Here is a 16,311-nt window from a genome sequence, read left to right on the forward strand (position 1 = left end):
ATAAGAAGAAGACACTTGTGGAAAAGATGTTGCAGATGATGGAGAATCATGACCACCAAAATTAGAAGATGCGATAACAAATGTAAGAACAAGATGAGCAAATTTTTCAACAAAATGAGCAAATGCAGCGTATACTACAACACTTGCATATTCAGTCTATCATACCGACTCCTAGTCTATCGCCTACCATAGCAGATGGAAAATAGCACCATGTTAATGATGCCCAGGTTGATCCTCCTCATGACATGGGAAATGATCATTGACTCTTGGTTATTGTTTACTTTAGTTTGATTAGGTCACATTAGTTATGAATTTGAAATTTATTAAACTTTTATGTTGCATTTGATTAAACTTTGAAAACATTGAAATTGCACTTTATGAATCTTTAAAATAGAACTTTGTTATTAGATATATTTACTCATTATGAATGCCCACTTTTATTTATAAGTTTGATTATACAATTTAATTAAATTTTATGTTTAGAGTCGATAATTATTAAGCAGGTCAAGATGTAGTAATGGAAAAACATAACATACAACATATTTTCATTTAGAGACCATATTTGCGACCGAAATGAGTTTTTAATCATATTTACATTAAAAAATTTAATATTAAATAGGTACCGAATTAGCAACCGAAATGCATTGAATTCTAAAATAAATTATTTACAGCGACCTAATTAATGACCAAAATATATTTTAACGTATTTTATTGCAAATTTAGCCACCAAATTCGCAACCGAAGGTGAGTTTTTAAATTTTATTTTAAAATTAATTATTAAGTAGCGACCGAACACCTCCTGAATTTATTTTATATTAAAAATTAATTATACAATAGTGACTGATATAACGACTGAATATTGCTCGTTTTTATTTTATATTTATAATTTCATTACTTATTAGCGACCAAATTAGTGACCGACTATTTCAGCTGCAGAACTGGTCCTAGCATAACAAAATACGCAGTGACCAAAATCATTACTTTTGTGCATGACTATTTCGGTCGCTAAATAGCAGCCAAAAATAAATTCGGTTACAATGAACTTAACGACTAGGGTTTTTGCGACATGGTTATTTCGGTCGCTTTTTCGGTGACTAACACTTATAGCGACCAAATTTAATGATTTAGCAACCGAATGTTTCGGTCGCTAAATCACAAATTTTTAGAAGTGCCATGGATCTTCCCCATGATATCCATGAAGAGATTGGCTACTGTGGAGGTTGTGTAATAGGGTCGGAGTATACCTAAATGGACCCCTTTTGAAAAACAGTCAACCACCACCAAGATGACCGTGTGTTCGGGGAAGGCTGGAAGTCCACCGATAAAATCCAATGACAAATCTTCCCATGGCCAAGAAGGTACCGACAATGGGCATAATAATCCTGGGCTTTTTTTTTTATGATCGTATTTGGTTTGTTGGCATTGAAGGCACGCAAGCATGAAATTATGAATGTCTTCTTAAATCCTAGCCAAGTGAAATTTTGACCAATACAAGCCATCATTTTGGTGATTCCCATATGTCCCCCTATCAGAGTTTAATGAAATTCTACCAATATTGATGGAATGAAGCTACACCCTCGTGGCAACCAAATACAATTTTGCTAGAGGATGAAATCTTTGGTTACCACATAAATTGGGTGAGTTTGGGGATTGTCCTCAATGTTTCGCCGGAGTTCTTGATAGCTTGCATGACATTGTAGCTCTCTTTTAAGATCCTGCAAAAACCTAAAGTGAGAAACAATCAAAGTCAGTAAGTGGCTCGTGGAGGTTTCATGCACCCGAGATAAGGCATCAGCAATAGAATTGGCTTTTCCCGATCGATATTGGATGGAGTAGTCGTAGCCCAAAAGGCATGCCAAGTAAATTTGTTGCTCTGGCGTCTGTATCACCTAAGACACGAGTTCTTTAAGGCTCCAGTGGTCGGTCAAAATGATGAAGTGGTGGTCCAATAGATACTGACGCCATTTCTTCACTACCGCCGTGATCGCTGCTAACTCTCAGAAATAAGTGGATGAATGGAAAAGTTTGGTGCAAAGGGGCTTGCTGAAGAATGCGATAGGGTGATTCTGTTGAGTGAGAACAGCCCCCATGCCCACACCAGAAGCGCGTGTTTCAACAAAAAATGGTTGGGAGAAGTTCGGCAACCCCAGAACTGGAGCTCTGTAAATGGCATTTTTGAGAATTTTGATGGCCAGCTAGGCCTCTGGCAACCACTGGAATTGATCCTTCACTAGAAGGAAAGTCAAAGGAGCCATGAATGAAGCATAGCCTTTGATAAAACAATGATAGAAACCTAAAAGAACAAGGAAGCCCCGCAATCCCTATGTTGATCGAGGGACGGGCCACGCTTGAATTGCCTCAACTTTGGTGGGAACAGGTTCCACGCCATGACGAGATACAATATGACCCAAATACTCGACCTGTTGTTGAGCAAAGGTGCACTTGGTGAGCTTGAGGAAGAAGAGTCCTTCGAGTAAAACTTCAAAAGCTTTTGCAAGGTGATCAAGATGCCCAGGGAAGGTTTTATTGTAAATTAATATATCATCGAAGAAGACAATAATGAACCTGCATAGATAAGGTCCAGAGATGTTGTTCATAGTGGCTTGGAAAGATGATAGGGCATTGCACAAGCCGAATGACATCACACAAAATTCGTAGTGGCCATAGTGAGTGCGAAATGCAGCTTTTGCATATGTCTTCCTCCTTCATCAAAATTTGATGATACCCCTATAGGAGGTCAAGCTTCAAGAACCAACATGCACCCCCTAATTCATCCAATAACTCATCAATAGTTGGGATAGGAAATTTGTCCTTAACCATGATAGCTTTGAAAGCTCCGTAGTCAACACAGAAACGCTAGGATCCATCGCATTTTTTAACCAATAAGATAGGGGAGGAAAAAGGGCTAGTCCTTGGATGAATGATGCCACTCTGAAGCATGGACTCTACTTGAGTTTCAATATCTTGTTTTTGGAAATAGAGGTAGCGATAAGGACGAACATTGATGGGTTCAGAGTTAGGTAGTAAGTGGATGGCGTTGTTGGTGTTGCGAGAGGGAGGGAGGGTCGTTGGTGTTTTGGAAAAAGGTTGAGAATTGGTTAAGTAAATTGGCTATTTCTGGGTATTGGGCAGTCTCTGGTTTAGTTGTAGGGGTGTCTGAGTTAAGAACACAAATATGGAAGAAGGCAATAGCATTGTCAGTTTGGACCATTCTGCGAAGTTGGGTTGGGATGAAGATCATTATCTAAATTTCCTTTTAATTCAATGATTTTTCCATTGTGAACAAATTTTAGAGTGAGGTCATTATAATCTGTAAGAATCGGGCCCAGGGACTTCAACTGTTGAACACCGAGGACCAAGTCCGCCCCACAAAGGGGTAGGACATGGAGGCCGACGGTGAATGTCAGTCCCTGAATGTGAATTGCAACGTCGGAACAAAACTTATGGCAAGCTAGTTCATTGTTGTTACCCACCACCACCTGAAGGGGATGTGTGGGTTGAGCCCTGAGACCGAGAGAACGAACCAGTCGTTCTTGCATGAAGTTGTGCATGCTTTCGCCGCCGATGAGGATGACGACGCGCTGTTGTGAAACCCGGCCCAACAAGCGAAGTGTTTCTGGGGCCAAATGACCAGAGAAAGCGTAGAAACTAATTTGGGCTTGGGTCAAGTCTGGCGCGGGTAGGTATGAGACATTAGGGTCAATATTAGGGGCGCTGCATGGGGTTTCTACTTCCTCATATGGGTCAGCGATGAGAAGGAAGATTCGAGAGGAGCACTTGTGCCTTTGAGTGAACTTCTCACACTACTAGAATTTATAGATTTAACATCGCATGATTAACATTGGTTTTTCAAAAAACTGATGTTAAAAAGATCGGGTTTTAAAAACCGATGTTAACTATCTGAGGTTAACATCGATTTTGTCAAAACCAATGTTAACTAGTTGAGGTTAACATCGGTTATTTAAAAAAAACCGATGTTGTTCTATCCATAAATTAAAACTCAAATTCATTTTTGGCCCCCGGGCGCTTAAAACCTCTTTATCCTTTCTCCTTCCTCCTGACCATATGACTGTCGTAAACTACGCTACTGAAGCTACAATTGCTGCTAAAGCTGTAACTACCACAAACGAGTTGGGGTTCGTCACTGTCGCGATTGAGGTACGTGACTGCAAACACATTGTGTGCATAAGGAATATGGTTTTGATTCACTCTCAGTCATGGCCACTTATCGGTTCTTCGAATGTTTGTGTCAAACTTGTACAGTCCAAAACTTTCAAAATAAATTAGTTCCATATGAGTAGTTGTTTTTCTATAATTAGTCGAGGGTTTTTATATACCAAAGGATTTCAAACAAAACACAGTGAAGACCTAAAAATGTTGTTCACTATTTTGAGAGAATTTTGTGAAAAAACGGTTTTGGGGTTGTCCATGAAAATGTGTTTCTTATGTTCCCCGATTTCTCCTCTATTTGTAAATGATTTCTGAAATCAATTGAGGGTTTTTGCAGAGACATCAATTTTTAGCAAATCCCATGCTAGAACATATATTTTTCTTAAGAAACGACAGAGTGTTTGCACAACCAGTTAAGGGCTTTTGCAGGATTTGCACAACCAGTTAAGGGCTTTTAAATTTATTTGAGAATCCTCTCTGTTGCATACCTAGGAGTCATGTTATCTTTAGAAGACATGTGGTTTTAACTTTATTTGAGAGTACCATTTTGTTTCAAAATAGGTTGACCCAATACAAAGGTATTAACTAAGTGTAAAATACATGATTCATTGTTTCAAAATAGGCTAATTGATGTGATTCTGATTAGGAGCGGATCGCTTGATACATGCTTTAGAGTTTTGGATGACGCCACTTCCAATGAAGGAAGATAATTCAGGGTAAATGCCACTTCTAGTGAAGGAAGATAAGTCAGGGTAGACGCCACAAGGATTACCTTGATAAGTCTGAGATTGGTTCAACAAGGAACCCAAAGAGAAACTCTCACCAAATTTTATCAAATGCCAAAAGTCCTTCTCCACTTGGGCCTTGCTAAGTATGCTTGCTACCATTTGTTAGAGGGTATCCACTGACTGTTTGGTCCTACTCTAGGTCATAGGTCCCTGTATTTGGATAGTCTTAGGATTCTCATCATTCCCTCATTCTTGGAAAGCATTGACCCTCAAATGTCCAAGATCATCACCAGGTTCAAGTACCACTTCCTTCTTGTTCTTGTTGGCTTGCTTGGCATAGCTTTCATTCTTCTTTTCAATTTGCGCCTTCTTCACTTGGTCATATAATCTCTTCAAATACTCAACTTTGGCTTGTGCATCCTTATGCTGAGTCTCTTGGGGATTGCTTTTGTAAGTTGGCCTGTTAGGCAATGAAGCTCTTGGAAGGAGATCAACTTGATATTCTATGCCTCTTGAAGGTGACAGTCTATGAGAAATCTCCTTGGGAAAGACATCTTTAAATTCCTTCAATAAGAGTTCAACACTAGGAGAAATAGAAAAAGTTAACTCATTAGAATTATTAGTAGAAATTTTACTGTCTTTGCAATATAGTAGATAGAGTGGTTCATGAGCAAGTAATTCTTTCCCCCCTTCACTCGCCTCTGCAAAACAATTAAATTTTCTCTTATGTGTATCACTCTTTCTCTCAAGTGTATCACTTTTCTTTCTCTTATTCCTTTGTGGTGCCTCACTATTTTCTTTCTCTTGTTCTCTCTTTTTTCTCGTTCTGATTAGGTCATCACACACTTCTCTAGGGGATAGAGGTTTAAGAATAATTTTTTGGTCATGGTGTTGGAAAGAAATCTTGTTGGTGAATCTATCATGCACTGCTTTGGTGTCCTCTTCAATGTTGGCCCTCACTAGTGCCATCTCCATCTCCTTGTAGTACTCCTCCACAGTCAAACTTCCCTGGGACAACCTCTGGGGTTTCTATCGCATGGTTCTACTGTTGCTAGTTGGAACATACCTCTTTCGCATAACCCTTCTCATCTCAGTCCATGTATCTCTCTCCCTCCCTTATTCTCTCTTCATCTCTCTTTGATTTTTCTTCCACCAAACAAGGGCATAGTCTAAGAATTTAGTTGCTGCTAACTTCACCTTCTGCTCTTTAGGATAATCATTGCAAAAGAATGCATGCTGAATCTTCATCTCCCAGTCAAGGTAGGCGTCTAGGTCACTCCTGCCTTTGAAAAGGGTACATTGATTTTTACTCCCTCTTTCTATCATGCCCTTCTATTCAGTTCGGTCCATCATTAACCCTTCAGTTGCCACCATAAGGTCTCTCAACATTTGGATTCATTTGGTGTTCTAGTCCTTTTATTCCTCTGTAAAGCTCTTCATTGTTATAGTTTAGCAAACGTTGCATTTGTGTAGTCATCATGTCCAGTAATAAGCGTTGAGATCCGTCTAGTTGATGATATTCACCACCACTGTTACCAGCTTCTGCCATGATTAAGGAACAAACAATTCTGCAGTAATTTAAATAGAGATTATTATAGGACCTCACCACACTCTACTCACGTGTTTCTCTCTTTGATGGTAGTTCACTCGTGTTTGATGCTCTCAATATAGGCTTTTATGTGATGTTTTCACTCTTTCCTTTTACCACCCACTCCCTCTTAAGTTCCTGGATGAATCAAATTAGACACACAAGGTATATAATAGGAAAATAGTTTAATTATCACAGACTGAGTAACATATTTGATTTGGATAATAGATTAGACTTGATTTGGATTTAGATTTCATTTTTATAATGTTAGTTGTCTTATACGACTAACTTTTGTATAGAAAACATTTTCCAAAACTTGTATAGTTCCCCAATTTATGGTTATTTCGTAGTAGTTTGTAAATAAATCTTGTTTTATTGTTAAAGATGTCTCTAGAATATTTCCATTGGATTTAATGATGAAATCTGTGCAATTTCAGGTGAAAAAGAGGCTAAGGTATGAAGTGCAAAAAGTGACAGTTAGGCTCAGCTCAACATTTGGGCTCAGCGCACATCCACCGCTAAGCGCAGCTTCAGTGCACTTAACGCGATAGAAGAATCTGGCAGAGCATCAGCATCAAGGCCACGCGCTAAGCGTAGCATGTGTCTTCAGCCAGGCTTAGCGCACAACTGGAGCTAAGCCCAATTCCACTTACTCGCGCTAAGCGCAAGGGTGGCGCTAAGCGCAACGTCACGAATTCAAAGCCTATTTAAAGCCCGTTTTGTGCAAAATTAGGGTATAGATTTTGACAACTTTTGAGTCACTTTTCAGAGCTTTGGCAGAGTGCTTATTTCGGGAAAAGAGCTCTGGAGGCAGCAAGAGGAGTAGCTTGTGCAGTGAGACCTAGGTTTTGTAATTAAAGAGAGATTAGTGAATTGCTGAGTGATTGTGAGATGCTAAGAAGAGGAGGAGGGATCCCCCTTCTTGTGTAAGGAACTGTCATTCTCTACTCTTAATCTCGTTTATTGTTAGGGTTTCTTTGTAATGGCTGGCTAAACACCCTAGTTGGGGATTTCTAATGAACAACTGATGTAAATACTTAATATCTAATTGATTATGTTTTGTGTCCAATGCTTCTTTCAGTGCTTAATTTTTGTATGCTCTTGGTCTGATCATCCATTTGTGTGCATAGTTAGGTGACTTTAGCATTGGGAAATGTACTATTGCCTTAGAACTTGATTGAAGCAGGATTGAAACTTAGTCTTAAATGAGGGATCTGCAGATTAAGTTTTGGTTTTAATTAAGTTGTTACAATAATGTTGTTTGATATAAGTCTAGTCTTAAATGAGGGATCTATGGGCGAAGCTTAGGTTAAATTAGGCTAAACTTTTGAAAGCTACTTAAGCCGAGTCTAGTCTTAAATGAGGGATCTACGAACGAAGCTCAGTTTAAGTTAGTCTAAACCTAAGAGGGTCGTCTAAATTGAGCCTAGTACAACAAGAGGGATCTGAGGACGAAGCTTGGATTGATTTGGTTTGATGAGGGATCGAGGTTTAGTAATTTAGGCTATGGCATAGGACACAAAATCATGATTCATTAGAGAAACATATTTATATACATCAGCTTGTTTGTTAGAAAGACCCAACATTTCTACCTACTACTATCAATTTTACTTACTTGCATTTTACTATTTTTAGCCTAGATTTTAGTTCAAATTCTGTTTGCAACCATCAATCATTTATGTTTCTTTCAACAATGCCTCATTTCTGAAGTTAACCCTGTCTAACATTAGTTCCCTGAGTTCGATACTGGGATTCATCCGTTTTAATTTTAAATACTTGACGATTCGGTGCACTTTCTGGTAAACCCCTGGAATTCCCTTGAACATATTTGGATCACGAACAAAAAGTAACTACAGGGGAATTCCAACAAAGTATTTATGGCGTCGTTGCCGGAAAACTAAATTTGTTAATGGAGTTTAGTTCAGTTTTGCGGTATTGCTTTATTTTGTTTTCTTTGATTTATTGATTCTTTTGACTAACATTTTAGTTATAGTACATTCATTGTTCTTTTGAACTGGATAATTGCTGTTCTATTTTCTTGTATGCAAAGAAGATCTACTGCAGGTGATTTGATTCCCATTGATTTAGAGATTAACGCCCCTTGTAGAAGGCATAATCAAGAGAGAATCAGAAATTTTTTTGTAGGATTTAGAAGCAGCAAGAACTCCAGAAGAAGAACCTCGATCTTCTAAGGCATCTTCTAGTTTTCCTATTGTAGGGCATTCACATATAGAACCTGCTATAGACCAAATTATGGATGAAGAGCCAAGAAGAGTAACCCTGGAGGATTATTCAAGTTCTAATGTGCCACAATTTTGCACTAGCATTGCACAACCAGAAGTTCAAGCACAAACCATTACATATCCACCATCATTGATTCAGCTAATTCAGAATAATCTGTTTCATGGTTTACCAAATGAAGACCCATATGCACACCTAGCCACTTACATTGAAATCTGTAATACTATTAGGCTGGCTGGTGTGCCTGAAGGCGCAATCCGATTGAGCTTGTTTTCATTCTCACTATTTGGAGAAGCTAAGAGGTGGCTTCATTCATTCAAAGGCAACAGTCTTAAGACATGGGATGAAGTTGTGGAGAAATTTCTAAAGAAGTATTTTCCTGAGTCTAAGACTGCGGAAGGCAAAGCCGCCATCTCTTCTTTTCACCAATTTCCAGATGAATCTCTGAGTGAGGCCTTAGAAAGATTCTGTGGTTTATTGAGAAAGACTCCCACTCATGGATTCTCAGAACCGATACAGCTCAACATTTTTATAGATGGGTTAAGACCACAATCCAAGTAGTTGTTGGATGCTTCTACAAGGGGAAAAATCAAGTTGAAGACCCCTGAAGAAGCCATGGATCTCATCGAAAATATGGCTGTAAGTGACATTGCTATTATGAGAGATAGAGCTCATATTCCTACTAAAAAGAGCTTATTAGAGCTAACCTCACAAGATGTGTTGTTGGCACAAAACAAGTTGCTATCTAAGCAACCTGAGGCATTGACTAAGACACTAAGTTGTAGAAGCAAGCTTCATGATAATGAACCAAGTAGTTTTGATGATGCCAAAAAGATCAAGATTGAGTCAACAAGCTCAAGATCAAGATTGATTTCAAGATTGAGTCAAAAAATTCAAGATCAAGATTCAAGATTCAAGAGAAGAAATCAAGAAGCAACAAGTCAAGACTTCACAAGAGAAGTATTGAAAAGAATTTTTCTCAAAATTTTCTGAGTTATCAGAGTATTTACTCTCTGGTAATCGATTACCAATTTCCAGTAATCGATTACCAGTGACCAAATTGGATTTCAAAATATTTTTAACTGATTTGCAACGTTCCAAATTGTTTTTCAAATAGTGTAATCGATTACACTATATTGGTAATCGATTACCAGTGTATCTGAACGTTGGAATTCAAATCCAGTTGTGAAGAGTCACAACTTTTCATAAAATGCATTGTGTAATCGATTACATGATTATAGTAATCGATTACCAGTGATCAGTTTTGAATAAAAGGTCAAGAGTTGTAACTCTTGACATGATTTTCTCAAGGTCAAAACTCTTCCAATGGTTTTCTTGACCAGAAGTGAAGAGTCTATAAAAGAAAGACCTTGACTTGCATTCAAAAGAACTTCTTGAGAATTTTTAAGAACTTTTTCCACTTAAGAGGGATAGGCTTAGAATGCAGAAGATGCAACAACAATCAATTTAATAATGTTCTTTAAACATGAAAGGAAAAATTGATTGCAATAACATAAATGAGATAAGGGAAGAGAGAATGCAAACACAGTTTTATACTGGTTCGGCCACAACCCGTGCCTACGTCCAGTACTCAAGCAATCCACTTGAGATTTCCACTATCTTTGTAAAATCCATTACAAAGTCTGAACCACACAGGGACAACCCATCCCTTGTGTTCAGGAATCCTTTACAACAAGAGACTCACAGTCTCTTAACCAATCTCATTGAATAAGAAGAATGAAAGAAGAATTCTCTCTTCAAGAGAAGAATATTACAATGAATATCCATGGATGAACTCTTAATGGATTTACAAGTGTTTTCCCAAGAGTTCTTGAGAGAGCATTTGACAATGAAATTCTCTTAGAATCTCTCTCATTTTCTTTTGAGAGGATAAGATATTTTGGACCAGCAAAACTCTCTCAATCTTTTGAGAGGATAAAACAATTTGATCAATCAAAACTCTCATAAAATTCGTGCCCAAGTCACCTATTTATAGGCCTTTGATGGCCATTCACAAATCTAATGAAAAGATGTGACTGTTGGCAGATTTTCTAAAAACTTTCCACTGGTAATCGATTACAATGTTTGTGTAATCGATTACACATTTATAATTTGAAAGGTTATGACTTTTGAATTTGAATTTCCAAAGTTTTGTTGCTGGTAATCGATTACATGTTGAAAATTAAAATTCAAAACATTTTTCAACAGCTATTTCTCAACCCTGTCTTCTGGTGATCGATTACACTTCCTGGTAATCGATTACCAGAGCCTTGCATGTCTTGAAAGCACTTTGTTTTAAGGCAAGGCTTGGTCTTTAGTGAATCTTGAAACAAGGCTTTGTTTGTTGAAGCAATCTTGAATTATTCTTGAAGCAAATGCTTATCATTTGAAGTAGCCTTGTTAGATTCTTCTTTGACATCATCAAAATCATGTATACATACATTCACATTCTCCCCCTTTTTGATGATGACAAACATGTGATTTCTTCTTGACACCATCAAAGCTTGCATGATTTACATCTCCCCCTTTCTCAGGCAAATTCTTCTTGATATCATCAAAATCTTCATGATTTACATTCTCCCCCTTTTTGATGATGACAACCACCTGTAGGTTAGGAGCAACAACAAAGAAAATATCTATTTGCATATAGTTTACTCCCCCTTGGTTTTACAATGATTGCTTATATGAGACAATTGAAGATTTCATATTTTTCATATATAAAAATTTGTCTCATAAAAAATAGATAATTTTTTTCTTATTATTTTATCTTTTATCTTTCTCTCCCCCTTTGTCAACATCAAAAACAAATCATGAATAGAGAGGAGAAAAATGTTACCACCTGTTGTAATGTATAAGAATCAAGTGATACCAAAAGGCATTAAACCAATCATTCAATATTGATCAAGCAAAAAAAAGTATAGTATCACATCAATCAAAAACACAATCAATCAAATATACAATCAAAAGCAATCAACAAAACACAATAAAAAAACAATTATCAAAGACAATCAAAACTCAATCAAAAAACAATCAACAACCACAATTAATCAATTATAAAATATAATCAATCAATCAAACTAACAAACATTGAATATCAAACAAGCAAAAACAAATACATTAATCAGAAAACACAATCAATCAATCATCAAACACAACCAATCAAATTCAATCACAATCATCAAGGACAATCTAAACTCAACTAGCAAACAAGCATCAAAAGTAATTAATCAAAGACAAGTGACCTGTTGGTATCATTTGATATCACTTGTTGGGGTTGTTGATCAAGTGGCCTTTGTTTGTTGTCTCCATATATCGCATATTCACTTTTCTTGGGGAGAAATGTGGCCTTCGTTTGCTGTCTCCATAAATCACATATTCATTTATCTTGGAGAGAAATATGAATAAACTTTGATGCATGCCATGTGTTTGGAGAAATTGCTATCAATGTATCAACTTTGCTCTTCTCCATTTTCATAGTCTTTCATCATGATACCCAAACTTATGATTTTCTTCTTTGAATCACTTGAATAATTTATGACATTATCTTCCCAAGTGATATATCCTTTCTTTTCTTTCTTCTCTTTGAAATTCATCTTGTCGGATTTTTCCATTCTTCTTTTAAACACAGGACAATTGAATCTCGTGTGTCCAAGTTGATCGCACTCAGCATTTTGGGGCTAAAGAGGAACCTTCTTCTTTCTTCTTTCATCATCATCTTCTTTCTTCTCTAGTTTTTTTTATGTAGTTGCATTTCTCTCTACCATGGTAGGAATAAATGAATCGAATTCAATGGATTCCCATATCTTTAGATCTATGGCTTCAAGAAAGATCTGTATTCGGTTTTTTCAATAATGATAACCCTCACCATTGAATATAAGAGCCTATTGATAGAATTTTCCTTAGAAAATGGAAATTTGGATGAGGCCATATCTATTCTTGAAGTTTTTAAACTTTATACAAGAATCCCGCTCTGATACCACTTGTTGGACCTTGTGGCCTCAATAACTTAAGAGGGATAGGCTTAGAATGCAGAAGAAGTAACAACAATCAATTTAATAATGTTCTTTAAACATGAAAGGAAAAATTGATTGCAATAACATAAATGAGATAAGAAAAGAGAGAATGCAAACACAGTTTTATACTGGTTCAGCCACAACCCGTGCCTACATCCAGTACTCAAGCAACCCACTTGAGATTTCCACTATCTTTGTAAAATCCATTACAAAGTCTGAACCACACAGGGACAACCCACCCCTTGTGTTCAGGAATCCTTTACAACAAGAGACACACAGTCTCTTAACCAATCTCATTGAATAAGAAGAATGAAAGAAGAATTCTCTCTTCAAGAGAAGAATATTACAATGAAGATCCATGGATGCACTCTTAATGGATTTACAAGTGTTTTCCCAAGAGTTCTTGAGAGAGTATTTGGCAATGAAGTTCTCTTAGAATCTCTCTCATTTTCTTTTGAGAGGATAAGATATTTTGGACTAGCAAAACTCTCTCAATCTTTTGAGAGGATAAAACATTTTGATCAATCAAAACTCTCTCATAAAATTCGTGCCCAAGTCACCTATTTATAGGCCTTTGATGGCCATTCACAAATCTAATGAAAAGATGTGACCGTTGGCTGATTTTCTAAAAACTTTCCACTGGTAATCGATTACAATGTTTGTGTAATCGATTACACAGTTATAATTTGAAGGGTTATGACTTTTGAATTTGAATTTCCAAAGTTTCGTTCCTGGTAATCGATTACAGACATATGGTAATCGATTACATGTTGAAAATTCAAATTCAAAACATTTTTCAACAGCTATTTCTCAACCCTGTCTTCTGGTAATCGATTACACTTCCTGGTAATCGATTACCAGAGCCTTGCATGTCTTGAAAGCATTTTGTTTTAAGGCAAGGCTTGGTCTTTAGTGAATCTTGAAACAAGGCTTTGTTTGTTGAAGCAATTTGGAATTATTCTTGAAGCAAATGCTTATCATTTGAAGCGGCCTTGTTAGATTCTTCTTTGACATCATCAAAATCATGTATACATACATTCACATTTGGTATCAGAGCTTAGAATGCAGAAGAAGCAACAATCAATTTAATAACGTTCTTTAAACATGAAAGGAAAAATTGATTGCAATAACATAAATGAGATAAGGGAAGAGAGAATGCAAACACAGTTTTATACTGGTTCGGCCACAACCCATGCCTACGTCCAGTACTCAAGCAACCCACTTGAGATTTCCACTATCTTTGTAAAATCCATTACAAAGTCTGAACCACACAGGGACAACCCATCCCTTGTGTTCAGGAATCCTTTACAACAAGAGACTCACAGTCTCTTAACCAATCTCATTGAATAAGAAGAATGAAAGAAGAATTCTCTCTTCAAGAGAAGAATATTACAATGAAGATCCATGGATGGACTCTTAATGGATTTACAAGTGTTTTCCCAATAGTTCTTGAGAGAGCATTTGGCAATGAAGTTCTCTTAGAATCTCTCTCATTTTCTTTTGAGAGGATAAGATATTTTGGACTAGCAAAACTCTCTCAATCATTTGATAGGATAAAACATTTTGATCAATCAAAACTCTCTCATAAAATTCATGCCCAAGTCACCTATTTATAGGCCTTTGATGGCCATTCACAAATCTAATGAAAAGATATGACTGTTGGCAGATTTTCTAAAAACTTTCCACTGGTAATCGATTACAATGTTTGTGTAATCGATTACACAGTTATAATTTGAAGGGTTATGACTTTTGAATTTGAATTTCCAAAGTTCCGTTCCTAGTAATCGATTACAGACATATGGTAATCGATTACATGTTGAAAATTCAAATACAAAACATTTTTCAACAGCTATTTCTCAACCCTGTCTTCTCGTAATCGATTACACTTCCTGGTAATCGATTACCAGAGCCTTGCATGTCTTGAAAACACTTTGTTTTAAGGCAAGGCTTGGTCTTTAGTGAATCTTGAAACAAGGTTTTGTTTGTTGAAGCAATTTGGAATTATTCTTGAAGCAAATGCTTATCATTTGAAGCAACCTTGTTAGACTCTTCTTTGACATCATCAAAATCATGTATACATACATTCACATTTGGTATCAGAGATTAGAATGCAGAAGAAGCAACAATCAATTTAATAATGTTCTTTATACATGGAAGGAAAAATTGATTTCAATAACATAAATGAGATAAGGGAAGAGAGAATGCAAACACAGTTTTATACTGGTTCGGCAACAACCCGTGCCTACGTCCAGTACTCAAGCAACCCACTTGAGATTTCCACTATCTTTGTAAAATCCATTACAAAGTCTGAACCACACAAGGACAACCCATCCCTTGTGTTCAGGAATCCTTTACAACAAGAGACTCACAGTTTCTTAACCAATCTCATTGAATAAGAAGAATGAAAGAAGAATTCTCTCTTCAAGAGAAGAATATTACAATGAAGATCCATGTATGAACTCTTAATTGATTTACAAGTGTTTTCCCAAGAGTTCTTGAGAGAGCATTTGGCAATGAAGTTCTCTTAGAATCTCTCTCATTTTCTTTTGAGAGGATAAGATATTTTGGACCAGCAAAACTCTCTCAATCTTTTTGAAAGGATAAAACATTTTGATCAATCAAAACTCTCTCATAAAATTCGTGCCCAAGTCACCTATTTATAGGCCTTTGATGGTCATTCACAAATCTAATGAAAAGATGTGACTGTTGGCAGATTTTCTAAAAACTTTCCACTGGTAATCGATTACAATGTTTGTGTAATCGATTACACAATTATAATTTGAAGGGTTATGACTTTTGAATTTGAATTTCCAAAGTTCCATTGCTGGTAATCGATTACATGTTGAAAATTCAAATTCAAAACATTTTTCAACAGCTATTTCTCAACCCTGTCTTCTGGTAATCGATTACCAGAGCCTTGCATGTCTTGAAAGCACTTTGTTTTAAGGCAAGGCTTGGTCTTTAGTGAATCTTGAAACAAGGCTTTGTTTGTTGATGCAATCTTGAATTATTCTTGAAGCAAATGCTTATCATTTGAAGTAGCCTTGTTAGATTCTTCTTTGACATCATCAAAATCATGTTTACATACATTCACGTGTACATCTACTTGGGTTGTAATACTGAGAACAAGAGAGGGTACATCTCTTGTGGATCAATTCAAGTGGAGCGTACATCCACTTGGTGTTTCAAAGAGAACAAGGGAGGGTACATCCCTTGTGGATCTTTGGCTTGTAAAGGATTTTACAAGGTTGAAAGAAATCTCAAGAACCGGTGGTTGCTTGGGGACTAGATGTAGGCACGGGTTGTTGCCGAACCAGTATAAAATCTTGTGTTTGTCTTCTTCTTCCCTACACTCTTTAATTTCCACTATGTACTTTTATTTTACGCTTTACTTTTGTTTAAGTTATTGTTTCAATTCTTTACTTTCACATAACTTAGTAGGAAAGCCTAACTGAATCTAGTAATGTTAAGAAGGATATGTTTTTAATAATTCAAGGTACATTAATAATTAATTCAACCCTCCCTTTCTTAATTATTTCAAGGTCACTTGATCCAACATAAGTAAGTTGCC

The 16,311-nt window shown here is 36.6% G+C and overlaps 1 pseudogene; it reads left to right on the plus strand.

Annotated features, from left to right (window-relative positions):
* Positions 1-16,311, plus strand: part of LOC106799076 (ankyrin repeat-containing protein BDA1-like) — a 53,802-nt pseudogene that overhangs the window by 13,580 nt on the left and 23,911 nt on the right.

The sequence above is a fragment of the Glycine max genome, chromosome 6, assembly GCF_000004515.6.
Source record: "Glycine max cultivar Williams 82 chromosome 6, Glycine_max_v4.0, whole genome shotgun sequence".
NCBI lineage: Eukaryota > Viridiplantae > Streptophyta > Magnoliopsida > Fabales > Fabaceae > Glycine > Glycine max.